This window comes from Schistocerca piceifrons, chromosome 5, assembly GCF_021461385.2.
Source record: "Schistocerca piceifrons isolate TAMUIC-IGC-003096 chromosome 5, iqSchPice1.1, whole genome shotgun sequence".
Taxonomy (NCBI): domain Eukaryota; kingdom Metazoa; phylum Arthropoda; class Insecta; order Orthoptera; family Acrididae; genus Schistocerca; species Schistocerca piceifrons.
Window position 1 is genome coordinate 287,972,568 of NC_060142.1, and position 21,840 is coordinate 287,994,407.

The following is a 21,840-nucleotide window of genomic DNA, read 5'->3' on the forward strand; positions in this document are numbered from 1 at the left end:
CGGCCGAGCGCGGTGCGCACTGCTGCCCTGCCGAACGCAGACTTGACATCCCCTAGGCTGAGACTTCCTGGCAGATTAAAACTGTGTGCCCGACCGAGACTCGAACTCGGGACCTTTGCCTTTCGCGGGCAAGTGCTCTACTGTTCTGTTCATTGACCACGGGTTATGAGTCCAGAAGTCTTCTTCTTCTTCTTCTTCTTCTTCTGCTGCTGCTGCTTATCTATTAATAGATATTGGCGACCACATGTTGCATTTCTCTTCTGTGAACGGCAGTATATAGCTGGTCTACACTTCGCAGTCCTGTCCACTGATTTATATTGTCCAACCGGGATGTTCTTCTTCGCCCTTGTCTTCTTTTTCCTTCAATCTTCCCTTCTATTACTAACTGCTGAAGGTTATATTTGGTGTTGCATACTATATGTTCTGGCAATGGCCTTGCCGCAGTGGATACACCGGTTCCCGTGAGATCACCGAAGTTAAGCACTGTCGGGCGTGGTCGGCACTTGGATGGGTGACCATCCAGGCCGCCATGCGCTGTTGCCATTCTTCGGGGTGCACTCAGCCTCGTGATGCCAATTGAGGAGCTACTCGACCGAATAATAGCGGCTTCGGTCAAGAATACCATCTTATAACCGGGAAAGCGGTGTGCTGACCCCGTGCCCATCCTATCCGCATCCTCATCTGAGGATGACATGGCGGTCGGATGGTCGCGGTAGGCCACTCGTGTCCTGAAGACGGAGTGCTTTTTTACTATATGTTCTAGGTATCAGTTTTTCTTCTTTTAAGCACTGTCAACATTTCATCTACATCTACATCTACATTTATACTCCGCAAGCCACCAAACGCTGTGTGGCGGACGGCACTTTACGCGCCACTGTCATTACCTCCCTTTCCTGTTCCAGTCGCGTATCGTTCTCGGCAAGAACGACTGCCGGAAAGCCTCCGTGCGCACTGCTTGTTCGTTCGTTCCAGTACTTCGGTGTTGGTTATTCTTGCAGCCCACGGTATTTTAAGCATTCTGCCATAAATCCACATTTAAAAGGCCTCTAACTTCTTCGTTGTTGTCATATTTAGTGTCCATCCTTCAGAGCCATATAGAAGCACGGACCACATGCAGCATTTTACAAATCGGACTCTGAGGTTTAGGTCTAGGTCTGGGCTTGTAAGAATATTCTTAAATTTTATGAAGGCGTTTCGGGCGTTCTCTGTGCGGCATTTTATTTCCATGTCTGTTCGCCAGTCTTCACAAAGCCAGGTTACGAGGTATTTAAACTTGTTGGCTCTTTGTATTACAGACCCTTGAAATCGTAGATTTGCATCTTTAAATGAGTACTTAGGGCAATGTGAAATTTCCCCTCACATAGACTTTCATTTTAAGAAAACAACTTCCATTTCTGATGAAATATAGGTGTTGTCCAAATGGGAGAGGTAGCCATTGATGCATTCTTCGATGTCATCTCAATATTCAGAAGTTCAACAACCTAGACGTGTAACGTCCCCTTTGAACAATTATACATAACTGTGCTTAAACTGACACACAATATTTTGTTAGCGCAACGCAATCTGACTTTTAAAATTCCCTACAAAAGAATGGCCCTGACTAACATTAAACTATACCTTTCACAAATCACTTACCTCACAAAAATCTTCGCTGCTCAAGCTACTGCAATACAGCGAGCGCCACTACTGCCAGCTAAATAAAAGATTCAAACTACTGAAGGCACTAACTACTGATAGGGATAGTTAGCAAATGAAAGATATTAATAGAGAACAAACAATGTATTTACCTCGATATCATCATATATAAATATAGCAGTTCATGACAAATTTCAAAACTCCGCCATCTCTCTCCCCACATCCACCACTGCTGGCGGCTCACCTCCAACTGCGCAACGCTATGCGCTGTTCACATCCAGCTGCCGCTGCCCAACACTACAATGGCGACTATTACAACAATGCAAAGCAGCCACAGACTGCACACAGCACAGCCAGTGATTTTCATACAGAGGTGGCGTTACCAATAAAAAAACCTAAACAGCCTACTTACATAACCCCCATGCTCCCCACAAAAATTTTTTACAAATTGGATTGGGCAGTGGCCAATACAGATTTGAAAAAAAATTTTCATAATTACAATAACAAAGAAATCAAATGCACACACTTATTGATACTATGTTGGTCAAAAGCTCAAATTTCTCACAGTCCATAAAGATAGTCCTGATCATTCATCATAATAGTAATTACAGGTTTTTTTTCACAAAGTCTCATTAGTAAAAGAAATTGCACACAGAAGTAGTGGATTTCCATGCAGTCTTGCAGAAGTAGTGTTGTCCTTCCAATGGAAAGACAGTGCTGACTCTTGACATGCAGACAGGTAATGCGCCACAACAGAGCAAACCCACAGCAGAGTCAGTCGACGTTTTGAAGAACATTGGTAGGTAGGTCATCACAGAGTAGACCCACTGTAGTCCTGGTAGAGATTACGGTATTGGTGGGCCACCAGAGGTGCAGACCCACTGCAGGCCTTGTAGAAATAATGGTACTGGTGAGGCATCAAAGGTGTAGACCCACTGTAGTCCTTGTAGAAATGGCCAGCAGCCATCTGTTGCGACTGTGCAGGTGCACAATCACCATCGAAGAGTCTTGCAGAGAATATAGCAAGTCCATAAACCACCACTTGTGCACTCACAAAGTTTTTGAAATTGTCCTTAGAACAAGCAATGCTGTTATCCAGTCCCTTGCTGAATCATTAACACACGTGCAAACACTATCAGTCCCTACTTCTCACATATTGTCCATATACTATGACCAACAGAAACGTGTGCAGTGAAATGTAACTAACAAGTTAATAATATCATGAACTGGTGACAATTACAATTTTATAACATAAGAATACAATAACAAAGGTACAAAACACATCATTAAAAACATAGTAATACAGATAACGTTTGTAGTAATAGGGGCTTTACAAAAGAATAGAAATAAACATATACATCAGTGTTACAGGAATTATGACATAAGTAAATACATAAAAGATCAGAATAACTTTTGAAACATCAACTTTACACATGAGCATTAAAACAAAACAGAATTAATAATGTCTAACATCTTTACAAAGTAAATAACATATTATTAACGCAAATTATATTTGAGGATAACAGTATTCCTCATCATAGTTCATGTAGCTGAGTATGAGAAAAATTCTACAACAAAAGTCTGATGAGGTAAACATATAAAGACAGGAAGAACATATATACACAAGGGTACCCAAACACATAGTGGGATAACACAAAAGGAAAGGACAGGGTTTGTTTCATTGCAGTATTTTGCAAACAAAACTTTCTTTGCTTCTTGGAGATCTCCCTTCATTCATCATTATTCCCAAAAGTCCTATCTAAACCTGCCTTCTGTATTTCGTTCACATCCTCTGTCAAAAATAGTTTTTCTCTCTGCTTTCTGTATTCTGTTCACATCCTCTGTCAATAATAGTTTTTCTCCACTGTACAGTATCCTTTTTATTTTGCCAGACCATTTTCTGATAGCTTCTCAATGCATTTCTTATAAATTTATAATAGTTAGTTTCTTATATAGTCTCCTCTTAAGCTAACTTAAATCTACTGAGCTCAGATACTAAACTAAGGGACGAGGCAATGCAGCAGCACATAACAAATTAACACAAACAGCAATGCAAAAAAAATGGAAAATTGCAAAGCAAGCTACAGTAAATATAAATTACCAAGCAATGCAACATTACAACTAATATGAGCCAATGTGCAGCAACAAAAAAATAAATCTGGCTTAGCAGAGTAACACAAATTAAAGTTCAGTAGCACTATGCCTGGCAAACAGCAGCTTATATCTAAACATGACATAGCTCAAGCAGAAAAAATAGTACACTAAAGATAACAATGCAGATAAGGGAAATGTATAATCACATCTTAATGTCTAAGTAATTAAAGTGGTGCACCACAAGAAGTTATTCTACCAAAAAGTTACCAATTACTTGAAAAGAAAATTATGAATGCAGTTCCTGTGAAGGTAAATGTCATTTTGTGCTCCCTCATTTTTTAAAAAAATTATTATTTACTCGATCTGTAGACAGAAAATATTTATATTAGTACATCTATAAAATTTTATTTTAACCAATGCTGCAGTGCAGCTAGAAACTAGATATCAAATGAAATAAGCAACTATGTACAAAGCAAAGCATAAGAACATTGTTCAATAGTCATGTGGCATTTCATAAGTAGTAAAAAAATCTCTCATCTAGAAAGACAGTAGTCATAGTCAGGTGTGTAGACAAACTATTTCTTGTCATTTCATTAGGCATTTCAGTAAATATCAGAAAGTACGATATGTTTCCAAGTAATCAGCATGTCGGATTTGCGATGCTTTCTCTAAAGGAATGACAATGGCCAGGATAATGGCCTTCCTTTTTTTTTTCTGTGCTCTGAAAGGCACGCGCTAATGGCTTTTTCTCCAGGCGTCTGACACAGCTGGGTGCCCACGACGCATTACGTGCAGGTGGTCACTTAATTTTCTTACGGAAATATTTACGACAACAGTTTCCACTACAGTGGCAGTCTCATATAAAAATATTTCACAGGTCAAGAATTAGCGTTGCAAATCTGTAGAAAGAAAATCCTATAAATATAAGTGTCCAAATAAAATATTCGTCAGCATTGTGATACAGTCACGCATTTACGCACATTTCATAACTCTTAAAGTACGATTCTTGGTTTCCAACATACTTCTTATTCCTCATATACGGTAGCATCATCTTATTGATCATAAACATATCTCAACAGCATAGTACACATCATCGTCGTAATAATAACATCATAACACCTCAGTCAAATCTCAAAATCGTCGTAGCTTTCTGCAATAATTTCAAAACCTAAAGAAAATTCTCTGCTCATTTCAGTAGTGTCATCTACCTCAAACGTACTTTAAAAATCATGATCCCATACCAAATACATCATTCAAAGCTCTCATAGTATCACAATGATTCCGAAAAAATATGAACAGTGCACAAAGTACAGACAAAATACAATTTCTTAAGTGTGAAGTAATCCAACTCTGTAATTGCATAAACATGTGTCACTGACGTAGTAAAAAGATGTTTGTTTCTCTGTTAAATGATCAGATAGCTGTGTAATTTATGTGTTAGAGAAATATGGTACCGATGTGTTAAATTGTATAAGCAAATACCATATTAGCTAGGGCTCCTTGTGCTTGCCAAACACATGGTACACAAAGTAGGCGTGTACCCCCCTGAGGTTTAATGTAATTATACCCTCAGGTGTTACAGATTACAGCAATGGAATGAAATGTATTACGGAAAACCTTTGTATTATTGTACTTCAAATATCTTTAAGAATAAATGTTTTAAGTACAAAATTAATCACTCAAATACGTGTACTGTAGCGCTAAATGTGCGTCTTGTTGCAACATAATCTGTGTGGAAGTGTCGTAGTTATCGTCCTCCGAAAGCTAAGTTATGCAGAAGTCAATGTACTTACCTCATAATACACAAAAGTGAAATGCTTTGCGTATAAATGTCTTAGTTATTACGCTTATTGCCGTGATGAGGAAAGTACTGTGCTATAACGTATTGTTGTGCTACGGAAAAGGCAGTCTCATTGTAGCTATACCACAAAAGTTACTACTAAAACCTGTTTTACTTTCCAGAATAAAACAGAAAACTGTGCAGATATAAAACAGAAACACTGCAAAAGCAACACTGTAAATTGTCACTCATTAGTAGCGTCGTGATATAGTCGTGTAGCTGTCAAATAAACTGACCACTGTGCCATCTGGTATCTCACTGAAAGTACTTTAAATCCAGAATATATTTTCAAGTAAACCAAAATGTTGCATTAAAATCTCATTAGCAGTACCAGATATAATGTTATTTTTCTCGGAGTCAGCCGGCGCACGTGTATGCCTGCGGTGCGAGTCATTGTCTGTCTCTTTGTTGCCGCGCGTCGTTACTGGGATTAGGAGGCCTAACTTCCACAAATTCGCCTTGCCGAGAGGGCCCAGCTCTGTTTAAAGCTCGCCAGTTCTGATGGAATTCAGGTCTGTCGTTTTGTCGGTAGTTTACACAGTTTCTTTCGTGTCGGTCATGTGGTGGAGAATTTCTCCCTGAATCGTAACTGCGCGCAGAACTGTTGCGTCTGAAGTTATTCTGTCTCCCTTGATAAGAATTGTTTTTGTTCCCATATTGTCTGTTTCTATGGTAATCTCTGTCATATTCATTACTACGGAAATGCGATCTTTCTCTGTAACTATTATTACTCTGCCAGTGGTTGTCATATGGGTGGTGTCTGTTTTGGTCACGATTTGCGTTGTAAGAATAGGCTTGTCGTGTCCAGTTATTGCTTCTGTTGTCACGAAATTGTGACGGATGTGACCTGTAGTGATTGTTTTCCTGTTTTCGCATCCCGCGACGGTCTGTGTCAATTTCCAGTTCTTGTAACAGTCCCTGAAATGCTTCAATGTCGTCTTTGCAACGTCCTGCCAAAATAATATGTCGTAAATGTTCAGGCAGTTTGATTAAGCAAATGCGGATGAGTTCTGAGGGGCTGTATGGGTTTGAAAGATACTGATTCTTATGCAACATGTCTTCAAAATATTTCATAAGACTGGAAAATTCAGATTGTTCGAAACGTTTCATCATTATGATGCTATGTTTTACCCGGTCTTGTGTGGCTTGAGACCAATATGCTGAGAGGAAGGCATGGTAAAACTCTCCTTCACTGTGGCAATCGTGAATTACCGATCGCATTCTTACAGCTGGTTCATTCTCCAAGTAGCCACACATAAATTCTAATCTGTGTTCTAACGACCAGTTGGGAGGAAAACAATGCGAGAATTGATGGAGCCATGCTTGTGAATGAATGTCGTTGCCAGAATTCTTAAATGTTTTGAATTTACGTGTAGTAATGAACAGCTTATAGTCAAAATCATCATGTCGGCGAGTCGCATATCGGTCACTGTTAGGTCGTGTCGGCCGTTCCATCTCAAAATTCGGTGCACATTCCCAATTTCTTTCATAACTTCCGAAATGCCCTGTGTTATTATTTTGTGGCTGTTCCGTATTTCTGTGTCCCTCTTCCCGTATTGGGGCGCGAGTATCCTCTGAAATACGTAATTCTTGTATTACCTGTGTCAGCTGATCTTGTACTTCTCGGATTTCTCTTTTGTACTGTGTATTGATTTGATTTTGATTCTGTTTGAATTTTCTAATTTGTTCATACTCTTCTGTGTCAGTGAAGGCTACAGGTCTTGTGTCATTCAGATCATCATCTACCTTTGTAGATAAGTTAGTGACCTGATCCGAAAGTTCGGCTACTTTCTCCGATAGTGAACACATTTCCTCAGTGTGTTTTTCTGAACCAAGTTTCAGAGTGTCCATTTGTGTTGAAATCGAATCTACTGTGTCCTTTAAGTTTTCCTGAGTTTTTGCAAGTTGCGTAACCGAATCGGTAGATGCAACTGAGTCAATTTTAGCCCACAAGGTCTCATGATTTTCATGAACAGTGGTTTGCAGTTCTTTTATGGCTGCTTCGTGATTCTGTAATGCATTTTCATGCCGCGAAAAAATAGGTTGAAAATGCTCACAAATTTGTGTTTTTACGTCATTACAGACTTTTTGACATTTCGATTCAATGTTATGTAACTCAGTAGTTAAGTCTTCACGTGTTTGTTCAAGAGTTTGTTCCAATGAGTCTAACTTTTTAAGATTTTGTTCCACTGTGTCTAACTTTTTGAGATTTTGTTCCACTGTGTCTAACTGTTGCTGTGTTTGTCTCTGGTGTTGTTCCATTGTGTCTAACTTTTCAAGCTTTTGTCCCATTTGTTGCATTAATTGTAATAACAATGCACTGGTGTCTGAAACATGTTCCTCAGTGCTTTTCGGCAGTGAATTTGCACCGGCAACATTCACATTTTGATAAGCGGAAAATGTGTCTTGACTCATTTGAAAAAACGGTGAGGACGCAAACCCTGAATGCACAGTATTTGCAAAATTGAGTCCTGTCATTTCGGATTCCTGAGGCGAGCTGTTGCCGAGCGATCGATCGATAATGCTTCCCTGTTCACTACCTGTTTCACTGTCTACGCCATTATTTGACGCCCGCTCCATTTCCCTATGCACAGTTACCAAATTACTACTTTGAACGTCTGTTAATTCATTACACAGTGGTGCAGGCAAGCTACGCTCGTCGTCACTATTATTTCTCATTTTACTTTGGAGCCTAGTGTTACGTTTTTCACACGCCATTATTGTCACAATATTTCACGCGATAACACAGAAAAACACAATTTGAAGATCAAAAATAAGAGAACACATTAACATAGCACTGAAAATAATATCTAGTTAATTGCAGCTGCGAAATACTTGGTGCAAATCTACATGCATGCCACAACTGTTTTACTGTACAACAATGAAAGACTGCAACTACAAAGGAGATTTTCTCTACAATTACGCGCTAGCAATAAACAATAGCTACACTAATTACACAAACTACAAAAAAAAAAAATCAGAAGATTCCAGTGAGGTATCCTAGGCTAAGGGTCGACATATGTAACGTCCCCTTTGAACAATTATACATAACTGTGCTTAAACTGACACACAATATTTTGTTAGCGCAACGCAATCTGACTTTTAAAATTCCCTACAAAAGAATGGCCCTGACTAACATTAAACTATACCTTTCACAAATCACTTACCTCACAAAAATCTTCGCTGCTCAAGCTACTGCAATACAGCGAGCGCCACTACTGCCAGCTAAATAAAAGATTCAAACTACTGAAGGCACTAACTACTGATAGGGATAGTTAGCAAATGAAAGATATTAATAGAGAACAAACAATGTATTTACCTCGATATCATCATATATAAATATAGCAGTTCATGACAAATTTCAAACCTCCGCCATCTCTCTCCCCACATCCACCACTGCTGGCGGCTCACCTCCAACTGCGCAACGCTACGCGCTGTTCACATCCAGCTGCCGCTGCCCAACACTACAATGGCGACTATTACAACAATGCAAAGCAGCCACAGACTGCACACAGCACAGCCAGTGATTTTCATACAGAGGTGGCGTTACCAATAAAAAAACCTAAACAGCCTACTTACAGACGGTTTCACATTTCCACATGTGAGTTCGACATCATTGTTTTATTTACTTATTTTACTTGGATCTGCTTATAGCCCCTGTTGGACCATGCTCACCATTGTTGTATAACATCTGCCACTCTCTGAACCTAAATTATCAGTGACAACTGACATTCGTAATTTCAACGTCCGTTGGTGACTGCGTCAGTAGTACTCCTCATTGCACCTTGGAACACGCACTAAGCCATTTAGATAACATGGGACAATGACCCCGTAGGTAAATCCGTGATAGCGGCTCATGCCTTTTGTTGTTAATTCGCGTGCCGTGGTTTTAATTTTTAGTATTGAGATTTCTGAAATTAATAAGTCAGTAGCACGGTTCTTATACGGTTTAGCATAGAAAACCAGTTATACCAGTCTCTGAGCTTCAGTATACGAGGGGCGTTCAGTAAGGAATGCAATATATTTTTATTGTGAAACCAGGTTGCTTTATTCAGGATTCCAGTACACCGTGTTATTCCCCACTAATTTGGCTGAAATACCCTATTTTTCAACATAATTTCGTCCAATGCACCGGCCTTACGCCACTTTACGGGGAGGGCCTGCATCTCCGCTCGGTATCACTGGAAGTGGTGAACCAACATTAAGCAACTCCAGACAGATAGCCCTTCGTTCCTTCTTATGGTATTCCGTTAGGCGGAGAGGAAACCAGCGGGAACACACCTTTTGTTACCCCAACTGGTGAACGAGTGTGTCACCACTACAGACAGAGATGTGTAGCGAGGTGTTAGATTGTGATCCGTCGATCGCCTCGAATGAGTGTGTGCACACGTTCCAACACTGCATGAGTCGCACGCTGGACATCGGATAGATTTGCGCGACTTTCTTGAGATGATGATCGACGTCTCGCCCAACGACTTGCCGTGTCTTTTTTTTTCTTTTCACTGCCAGGTTTCCGCAGATATTCTGAAAGTGCTTATGAATATTTACGTTGCTCCGATGTTTCGTAGAAAAACACCAGACGATGGCAGCTTTCTGTCTGGAATGCGCCATTTTGAAGTCTACGTATAGCGCCGCAACCTATCGGAAAATCATGAAGCTACAAGGGCTGAAGCGCGTATGTCCGTCAATGTCCCACAAAAAATTTCGCATTTTTTTCAACTGAAACTGGCATTACTTATTCAACCTCATTCTTATTTCAATTTGAGTATTTCTTTCAGTACGTATTCTTAAGAGAGACACTACATATCCCCATAAGCTCTCCATTCGCCGTACCTAGTATTGGACGGCCCATTTAAAACCGCTTCTTAGTGTTACCTCTTAATACTCAAATGATGTAATGCGGTCAAGGCTCAAGATCCTGAGTAATGACTTCGTAATCTTGTACTATCGGTTTCATTTCCTTTCCTATAGGTTTTATCTTACGTTTATTCAAATTTAAAGAGGGCTGCCGTTCACTGCACATGATGAAAATTTTGTTCAAAAAGTTCAAATGTGTGTGAAATCTTATGGGACTTAACTGATAAACCCATGTCCGAGGGACGACTCGAACCTCCGCCGGAACCAGCCGCACAGTCCATGACTGCAGCGCCTTAGACCGCTCGGGACATTTTGTCCAAGTCTTTCTGCACTTCCTTAAAATCATCCAAAGACCGTTTTTTTCAGTCGACGACAGCATCTTCAGCGGACAATCAATTAGTACTGCTGATCCTGTGTGCCACATGGTGTCTCCATCTGCCTTATAGAAAAAGAGCTGCTAATCAAAACTTCTTTATTGCGACTGGTTTCAGTCATCAGTCATGTCACTGTTGTCAAGTAGTTATTACTTACAATATAATATATTTTAATATACGGCAATAGTAACTTACGATGGATTTTATCCTGCTTCAGCAATAGGTTTTACATCGTAAGCTGTTTTAAATATCTGAAGATACCTGATAACTTTAAGACCGAAACCGCTTTTAATAAAGAAACAGTGGCAGCTCTGAGCGCCGAATCACGTTGTTTTTTTAATTACTTACGAGGTTTGTCTTTCATCCAGATCGAGCCGCAGCCCCCCTCCACCCCCCCCCATCCCACTCCACGAACTGGGAAGGGGTGATGCCCCAGTGGCTGTAGTCGGCACGGGGCAGCATCCCGTATCGGCAGAGGGTGCCGTGTGTCGGCAGAGGCGGCTGATTTACTGCGACGGCCTCTTAAGAGCGTTTTCGGGTCTGCTGGCGCCGCACCCTCACCAAAGCCCAGGGCTCCCACCGGCTCACCTCCCAGGTAAACGTGGGAGGGGATCCCCATCGCTTGTCGCGCCGCTCCGTCTGATCAAAACTACTCGGTGTCTCACACTTCGTGCCTTGCAACTGATTTCTTGGTATCATTGTCTCTGAAAATCACGATTCGATCACTTCCCTATAGAAATACCATTATATACGACTCCAGCTGATGTTTCCAGCAAATTATAATCGAGATGGCCGGCCGGAGTGGCCGAGAGGTTGAAGGCGCTACAGTCTGGAACCGCACGACCGCTACGGTCGCAGGTTCGAATCCTGCCTCGGGCATGGATGTGTGTTATGTCCTTAGGTTAGTTAGGTTTAAGTAGTTCTAATTTCTAGGGGACTTATGACCACAGCAGTTGAGTCCCATAGTGCTCAGAGCCATTTGAACCAGCCATATAATCGAGATGAAATGTAAGAAACGCAATTGGATTGGATACTGAAGCCTTCTAGGCACATAATGTGGTTCCTTTGACGTATCATAATGATACCGTACATACTACAGTAAATCTGCAAGTTTTATAAAGACAGGGTTTCGGCTCCCATCCCTGAGACAAAGGTAATAAGAAATCCGAAATATCGATCCATGCCTTGGTGAACTAAGTGAGTGTAATGGCTCAACGTAAATTATCATTTACACTTTATATACGGATCAGTAAGTGAGAACGTTTTTTCTACTATAAAAAGAGGATGCCAAAAACAAAAGCCTCCTTAATCCCTCCAAAACAAACCCACCTCGAAAAAAATTTTTATGAACGGACTGCAATCATATCAGATCTGGCAATGATAAGAGTCAACGGTAAACCTCTGTGTCCAAGACTTATAAACAACTGGGCTGAAAGCTTCGCGGACGTTATTAGACCTCAATCGGCAGGAAGAGAAACAAAGTGGCTTTGAGCACTATGGGACTTAACATCCGAGGTCATCGGTCCCCTAGAACTTAGAACTACTTAAACCTAACTAACCTAAGGACATCACACACACACCCATTCCCGAGGCAGGATTCGAACCTGCGACCGTAGCGGTCACGTGGTTCCACACTGAAGCGCCTAGAACCGCTCGGCCACACCGGCCGGCAGGAAGAGAAACATTATAGTTTGAAAATAGTATTCACCAAGAATTAAAGACGTCTAGAGAATTATTTAAGAAACTGTTTACAATCCAAGCATTACAAGTGGTACGTCAATATTGTGTTAATGTAAAACCCGGAACTGAACAAATAAATTACCTATCAGCAGCAGCAAAAAACGTACTGTTGCAGGTGTTTAATGCAATATCGAGAACGGACCACACACTTTAAAGCTAGATAAGCGTTTTCAACAGCAATCGCGCTGTCATAGTGCTTAGCAAAGTTCTTAGTACTGATGGGAACATCTCACGGCACTATCCCCTCTTGTAAGCTTTATTCGAAGCATATCAGATATATTTAGTACCATTATTCATATGCTGCAATAGGAAGATGATGTCTACATGTATACAGCTATGACATGTGTTGCTCATGAATACTGCAGGTTATACTGAATGGTCCCAGACAGCTTCAAAATTTCTATGGTTTTCTTTACACGAAAAGGGCGAAAGTACTCATGCGATAACACCGGGACCTTTCAAATTTAATGTTGGAACACCATCAAAAGCATTCTGGCGTCTTCTGGACCAAAAAAATATCCTGGACCTTTCAAATTTAATGTTTGAACACCATCAAAAGCATTCTGGCGTCTTCTGGACCAAAAAAATATCCTGGACCGAACATGCGTATCATATTTTTACGAAAACAGGAAGAACACCGAATGTTTAACGCACATGTTTAGTGGGGAACCCAACCGAGCTTTCTTATCATCTTTTACTGAGTTGGATACTCCCTGCAATGGACTACAGAAGGTTTCTTCTTGGAAATGTTCAAAATGGTTCAAACGGCTTTGAGCACTATGGGATTTAACTGCTGTGGTCATGAGTCCCCTAGAACTTAGAACTACTTAAACCCAACTAACCTAAGGACATCACATACATTCATGCCCGAGGAAGGATTCGAACCTGCGACCGTAGCGGTCGCGCGGTTCCACACTGTAGCGCCTAGAACCGCTCGGCCACTCCCGCCAGCTCTTGGAAATGTCACGCAGTATGTACTACAAAAACAAAATGTACTTCAGTATCGGGCGATCAGGCAGTGCCCAGGAGCAATGATGCCTTCACCAACTAATGCCTTAATAATAGATGGCGAAGAAATAACTTCCGCAGAGAAGCGGTAACTAAAAAGTTTCTGCTTCAAAGACCTATAATAATTTGTCATCCTCTCACGGCTAAAGCTCAGTATTTGGCAGAAGGAGAGTACCCAGAAGAAAGCAAACGGACACTACTGTAAAAAGGCTGTCTCAGATTCACGTTCCCTTTCACTCGGAAGGACAGAATGTTATCAGTGTTTATTAAAAATTATGGAAAATCTGTATGTCAACCTGACATCTTTTATAGCCAGTCACATTGGATCAACGCTTTAGTGTTAATGATGATGTAATAAATTACCTGGGAAGCAGATGGGCACATATTCACTGACAAGGAAGTTAGCTGTGCATATTATTGTCGAGCGATGCACACAGTTAAGTAGTGTTTACATTGGAGAAGTAACAGCAATCAAAATATGTATGCATGTGTATGAAATCTTATGGGACTTAACTGCTAGGGTCATCAGTTCCTAAGCTTACACACTACTTAACCTAAATTATCCTAAGGACAAACACACACACCCATGCCGAGGGAGAACTCGAACCTCCTCCGGGACCAGCCGAACAGTCCATGACTGCAGCGCCTTGGACCGCTCGGCTGATCCCGCGTGGCAAACGAAATATGAAATTTTGTCCAGGACCGAATAACAAAACAAAACATAAATCTGACCGACACTAAAAGGGCTCTGGAACAGCTACATTTATAGCGTGAAGGAATTTGAAGTGAAAGTCGACAGAGAAAATTAAACCTTTGATCTAATGCGGTTAAAAGGGCACTCAGGTATTCGGCACAGTGAAGTAGTAGATGGCTCGGAAAAGACGCACCAGAGAAAGGAATCCAATATTGAATATTGATACAGGTTTCAATTTCGACTTTTTCCATGATTCAAGGAAAAATGCTTACCAGGTACAGGAACACCAGTGGCTAATACTACAGTAGAAAAAGTGGTCTTCATTCGCTTCAGAACAGTCGAATCTTATGAGTACACAAGTAACCTCAATTGTTGGTGTAAGATTGTACCACGCATGTTTCCCTGAACACCTCTACAGGCTTGGGGGGATACACTGTCCCAAGTGTAGCGAATTACATCATTTTTGAAAGTTCTCAATATGCATCACACAAAAATAAACTGTGGAGAAACATTGCAAAAACGATGGTTATTGCCAATAAATATCAAATCTCCGAGAGATCGGAAAAACATCGAAATTAACAATTTAACGACGAATGGTTCAAATGGCTCTGGGCACCATGGGACATAACATCTGAGGTCATAAGTCTCCTAGAACTTAGAACTACTTAAACATAACTAATCTATGGACATCACACACATCCATGCCCGGGGCTGGATTCGAACCTGCGACCGTAGCGGTCGCGCGGTTCCATACTGAAGCGCCTAGAACCGCTCGGCCACGCCGGCCGGTATTTAACGGCACGTTAATTGCAAAGATCGGATATAGACCCAACGTATCTCACTGGCCTCAATAAGCAGATCTGATGTCTGCATTGTTTCCAGAAAAAAAATCAATAAACTAATAATAAAAACTAGTAGCAGACTGCTGTTTTCTGCCACTGGCATAAGTCATGGCAGCGAAATGATGTACATTGATCAGTTAGACCACTATGACAACCGATCTGCTATGGATATAAACCTGTCCAAGCGATACCAACGTGACCTGACGAGGAATGACTGCTAGTCAGATACCCATAAACGGTGTATGCAGTACCAGAGAGCGTGCTGTCCGTGTGAAAAATGGGGAAGACGCGCGATATATCTGAGTCTGACCGAGCGCAGATTGTGGTGACCCGGAGGCTCCGCACGAGCCTTTCGGAAACTGGACGACTTGTCGGGTGTTCATGGAGTGTTGTGGTGAGTTTGTCCAACGCGTGGCGGAACCAAGGTTAAACCAAGTCCAGCTGCTCCAAAAAGTATATTAAAATAAATTTCTCAGTAATGTATTACGGTATTTAAATTTTCAAAATGAATTTCTTATGTTTCCCACACGGATTTAAGTAATGCCTGTTAAAATTTTTGGAACTCTTGATATTTGATGTCATGCGATGTTTTTCGAACAGGTAGAAGCTAGTCTTAAGGCCGCGCCTTGAAATCCCGCTAAGCCCTCTGCAGAAGAGGTGTGTGGGGTGTGGTTTTCTCGAATTGCAGCTCTTATGGGAGTCCCGGAGGCTCTGGTGTTTCAGCCTAAGGATGTCCTACTAACCTGCACACAATTTTCACGTTCCACTGCTTACATCAAAAGGAAATAAATAGAGTCGCTGAAACTTCGCTAGCGGATATCTGCCTCTGTATACCTATATTATGTTTTGATGCGACGTTTAATATTATTGGTCTGATAATGATTTATTTGTGTCATTGGCCAATCTATCCACTGCTGTAATAAGTTTGCAAATGTCTTGTCAGAGGGTACTGGAGTATAACAACAGTGAGGATTTCACGAGTGATTAGAGGAAAATGGGTGCGAAATGTACCCCCTGAACGGAGTATGTCCAGTTCCTGTAGTTTCCTTGCTTGTTGACTGCGGGTAATGTGCGATATTAGTAATTTTCTTTCTGTGAGTGTATTATGTACGAGTTTAGTTTTACTTTCTTGCGAATAACAGCAGCTTGCCACGAGTTCTAAAACTACAAAATATTTTGGCGCTCGCTGTATTGCAGTAGTCAGAGTAACGAAGATTTTTGTGAGGTGATTTATGAAAGGTATAAGTTATTGTTGTTTCAATTACTTCTTGACGCACTTCCTCTGAATCATTTACTTATTTTATCACTTTACTGTAATAGCACTTGTAGCAACACTTCAACTTCCATACTAACAATGCCTTTCACATTCAGAGCTACACACAACACAACACAAGTTCCGTGTCCCATGCTCGACTCTACAGACGCGGCTGCCCGCAAAGATACTCCGCAACCAAGCCAGTGATATGACAGTACACTTACATGTTTACTCCATGTTTACAGAAAGTATTAAATACAGCAACAGAGCTGGCATTGCTGCATTTAGTGAAGTGTTTTCTGTCTTATGGTGTCTTTGTTTTCGTAAGTTTACTTATTATGCGTAAAGGAGTGAGAAATAGTTCTTTGAACATGTCGCTTTCAAGTAAAACACAAAGAAGATAAAACTTCAGTTAATAAAATCGCACCTCCTTTCCTGTCAGTATTGGTGCCACATAATTGGGAAATGTGCAGGGCTGTTATTTAAGATTCCTCTGCAACCGCCACCGTTGGCTCGATGTCTTCAAGTAGTAAACATTGTAATTCTGCCAACTAGGAGACTAGAAGGAAAAGCAGAAGCAAAAGCTAACGAGCCATAGAAAAATCCTTTGTAGTCTGAAAATAAGTCACTGCATACTGTAAAACGTAAAAATAATGAGTAGTTACAACATTATCTCACCTTTTAATGGCCCAAATAAAAGGAGCAGACTGTCGATGGTAAAGATCAAAGATGTATACATGGATGTTGCAGGTACTTTTATTTTCTCTTTAATCGACTGCAGTATTTCGTCGATTCACTGATGACTTGAAAGAGTACAGAAGAATCTACGGAGTGTCGTCATGAATTGTAAATACAATGTCATAGTTATAATGCGTAAGATGGAAAGATACAGAGCATGTAACACTACGCAGACGTCCTAAACAAAGTCTTAACATCCAGTAAAGAGCAGAAAGTTCTGAAATTCCCGTATTAGCATGAGCGTCACGTTCAGCTGACATGCGTTGGCTTTACAGCACAAAAAAGAAAGCAAATTCATTAGGATAAAGAAGCCATCGAAAGGAGTCTACTAAAGTAAGATAAAGAGAAGGGCAAAGGGACAGAATTAGCAACAAAGATGTAAGATGAGAGAGGAAAAAGGTCAAAGGTAGCATTCATCCACGCTAAAACAGTAAATCAGCGCTGGACAGACTACGCCGTGAGATCAGATAACGGAACAAGCCAACCACACAATGGATACCTCTGGAGGAAAAATGAGATGGGGAAGACAAAGAAGAAGGCATGGCGAGATAAGGCCAACGTGATTAGGACACATCGCAGCAGTCAGTACCAACGACATAACAGAGACAGAGGCCAACGAGAACAGATAGCAAACTACAGTGCGTAGCACTGTAGCACTGATGACCAACATTTCAGGATTGCTAACCCATAACTAAAAAGATAAAGTACCTGTGACTAGTCAATGTGCTTCCTCTGTTTGGAAAGCTGGTATTATCCGCAGATATACTTTACGTTCACTTAATTGTATTACAGGAGTGTAATTTACCGGAATGAATGGAAACATAGACAGTACTATTCGTTTTGTTAGTGAAAAAACTCACGTTGCGGCTACAAAATCTATATCTACAGGGATACTCTGCAAATCACATTTAAGTGCCTGGCAGAGGGCTCATCGAACTACCTTCACAATTCTCTATTATTCCAATCCCGTATAGTGTGCGGAAAGAACGAACACCTATATCTCTCCGTACGAGCTCTGATTTCCCTTATTTTATCGTGCTGATCGTTTCTCCCTATGTAAGTCAGTGTCAACAAAATATTTTCGCAATCGGAGGAAAATTTGGTGATTGGAATTTCGTAAGAGGATACAGTCGCAACGAGAAACCTTTCTTTTAATTATGTCCAGCCCAAATCCTGTGTCATTTCTGTGACACACTCTCCCATATTTCGTGATAATACAGAAAGTTCTGACATTCTTTGAACTTTTTCGATGTACTCCGTCCTAACCCACTCGGCTCAGCAGTATTCTTAAAAGAGGGTGGACAAGCGTAGTGTAGGGAGTCTCCTTAGCAGATCTGTTACATTTTCTGAGTGTCCTCTCAATAAAACGCGGTCCTTGGTTAGTCTTCACCACGACATTTTCTGTGTCTACCTTCCAATTTAAATTGTTCGTAATTGTAACTCCTAGGTATTTAGCTGAATTTACGGCCTTTAGATTTGACTGACCTATCGTGTAACCTAAGTTTAACGGATTCCTTTTAGCATTCATGTGGATGACCTCACACTTTTCGTTATTTAGGGTCAACTGACAATTTTCGCACCATTCAGGTATCTTTCCTAAATAGTTTTGCAATTTGTTTTGATCTTCTGATGACGTTACTAGTCGATAAACGAGAGCGGCCTTTGGAAACAACCTAAGACTGTTGCTCAGATTGTCTCCCAAATCGTTTATATAGATAAGCAACAACAAAGGGCCTATAACACTGCCTTGGGGAACGCCAGAAATCACTTTTGTTTTACTCGATGACTTTCCGTCAATTACTACGAATTATGACTCTCTGACAGGAAATCACAAATCCAGTAACATAACTACAAAACAGAGACGATATTCCATAAGCATGCAATTTCACTACAAGCCGATTGTGTGGTACAGTGGCAAAAGCCTTCCGGAAATCCAGAAATACGGAATCAATCTGAAATCTCTCGTCAATAGCACTCAATACTTCATGCGAATAAAGAACTAGTTGTGTTTCACAAGAACGATGTTTTCTAAATCGACGTTGGCTGTGTGTCAATAGACCGTTCTCTTCCAGGCAATTCATAATGTCCGAATACAATATATGTTCCAAAATCCTGCTGCATCTCAACGTTAACGATATGGGCCTGTAATTTAGTGGATTACTCCTACTACCTTTCTTGAATGTTTGTGTGACCTGTGCAACTTTCCAGTTTTTGGGTACGGATCTTTGTCGAGCGAACGGTTGTATATGATTGTTAAGTATGGAGCTACTGCATTAGGATACTCTGAAAGGAACATAATTGGTATACAGTGTGGAAATATGTTTATTTTGCATATAAAATAGTTATTTCCCTCACCTCTCAAATAAAGAAGATCGCGTCTGTTGGCCCGACACAAAAAAATGCACAGAATTCAGGTTAGTTTACTTCACGTGGACTTAATGACATTTCAGGCCACGAGAAACAACTACTTCATTCCCTGTTCGTAAATAAGCTGTGCTGCATTATTTATTGTTTTCAATAACTTTATTTTTATTCCATAGTTCAACAGTTTTGTACTTTCTAGCTTCCCTGCCAGCTTACTTAAGTCCCACATCAACCCGAATCTGTGTTTCTTTGTGCGGATCCATGCAGATTACAAGTTCTTCTTTTTATTAGTATAATGCATTGCTATGAAGATCTAATCCAACAAACTAATGCACAGCGTCTTAACTTAAGAAATAGGGTACGAACCAGACCCGGATCGAAGGTGCATGCTGAGTTAAATACAGTAACACCGACTAGCCAGTGTGAAGTTTTTTAGGGCGCTTTCTCAAGATTTCTTATTCAAATGCTATGCTGGTTCTTTATTTCCGCCTCAGAAAACACGATACACAAACAGTTAAAATTACGAAAAAATAAAGAACGAATAAACCTGTAGTGATTGTTGAAAATTCAGGCCTCACTGAAGTTGGAACTTGGACTACCTGCCTGCCCTTACAATTTCGGAAATATACCGCGTGCCGCGTAAATGTGGAAAAGTGTGTGTGTTTGGATGACTGGAAGGTCCATCAGTACCATTATCACCGAGCAGAAACTACAATGCAGGTTGGGACAGGTGAAGAAATCGGTTGTACCAGAGCACGCTCTGCGTGAGACCGACCACATGATAAAATTGGCCAACATTGAGCTTCTCGCTGTGGAACTACCTCGCCAGATTGTTCAGAAAGGCCACAAAAATGGACAATCATGAGAATAGTTTGAACAGAAAAGAAGAAAGCCTCAAGATAAACGGATCCTGGAGTTCCATGCTCCAGAGAAGGCCGTTGCAGGTAACAAGGAGAGACCCACAGCGATAATGACCAAACAAGTACCATGAGACGCTGATGCGACAGCTGCATGTGATCTCCGGCTGCGATCTCGACTCCAGTCCGCAACCAGCAATGGAGCGTGAAACGCTGACGATTCCATACAATCGTACTGGTGAAACGTCATTAAACTCCTTCAAAAAACTTCGGCCGAAGAAGCCGAAACAGAAGGCAGCAGGCAATACGTAACCCAAAGAGGCTGTACATGCGCATAAAAGATTTATCATAGTAAAATCGAATTCTTTTTTTTATAACCAAAGTTTTATAGTGAATTTTACCCCAAGATGCTATATTCATTCATGTAGATGATAAAACCTTGTGAAATAGGATTATTCTCTTTAGAAAAGAATGATCCTATTTCAGGGTTAAGAATGATCCTATTTCAGGGTTAAGAATGATCCTATTTCAGGGTCTTTCAAACACCCTATACCTTACCCTTACTAGAACCAGTCTGATGAGGGCTCAGTGTAAATAGCAACTGATTTAAAAGAACGATTGGTGATTGTAATAACAATGTTGCCGAGGGTATAAGGAACTCACCGTATATTTGTCATTGCGCATCATACAATATTGTGGGGAAGTTAACTGTCAGGTCCGATTTCGTCACGTTACTTTCCTGAAATAACTTTTCAGTAAACAAAACGCACGAATTTGCTGAAAATATGACATTTAATGATGGATAACACAAAAGATCGCAGGAGAAGATACGACTCAGAATAAAATGTTATGCTTTGGTGTAAACGAAAAATTAAATACACTAAGAGCCAAAGAAACTGGTACGCCTGCCTACTATCGTGCACGGCGTCCGTCAACACGCAGAGCTGCCGCAACACGACGTACCATGGACTCGACTAATGCCTGAAGTAGAGCTGAAGGAATCGACTCCATGAATCCTGCAGGGCTCTTCACAAATCCGTAAGAGTACTAAGGGGCGGATATCTCTTCTGAGCAGCACGTTGCACTTCATCCAAGATATGCTCAATAAAGTTCACCTCTGGGGAGTTCGGTGGTCAGCGGAAGTGTTTGAACTCAGAAGAGTGTTCCTGAAGCCAGTCTGTAGCAATTCTGGACGTGTGAGGAGTCGCACTGTCATGCTGGTATTGCGTAAGTCCGTCCGAATGCACAATGGACATGAATGAATGCAGGTGACCAGGCAGGATGTTTACATACGTGTTACCTATCAGAGTCGTATGAAGACGTATCACGAGTTCCTTATCACTCCATCTGCACACGCCCCACACCACAGCAGAGCCTCCGCCAGCTTGAAGAGTCCCCTGCTGACGTGCAGCGTCCATGGATTCATGACGTTGTCTCCATACACGTACACATCCATCCTTTCGATACAATTTGAAATGAGACTCGTCCGACCTGGGAACATGCTTCCAGTCATCAACAGTCCTATGTCGGTATTGACGGGCC

The 21,840-nt window shown here is 41.1% G+C and overlaps 1 pseudogene; it reads left to right on the plus strand.

Moving 5' to 3' along the window:
• The first annotated feature begins 425 nt into the window (after positions 1 to 425).
• Positions 426 to 543, plus strand: LOC124799476 (annotated as a pseudogene).
• Positions 544 to 21,840: the final 21,297 nt, after the last annotated feature.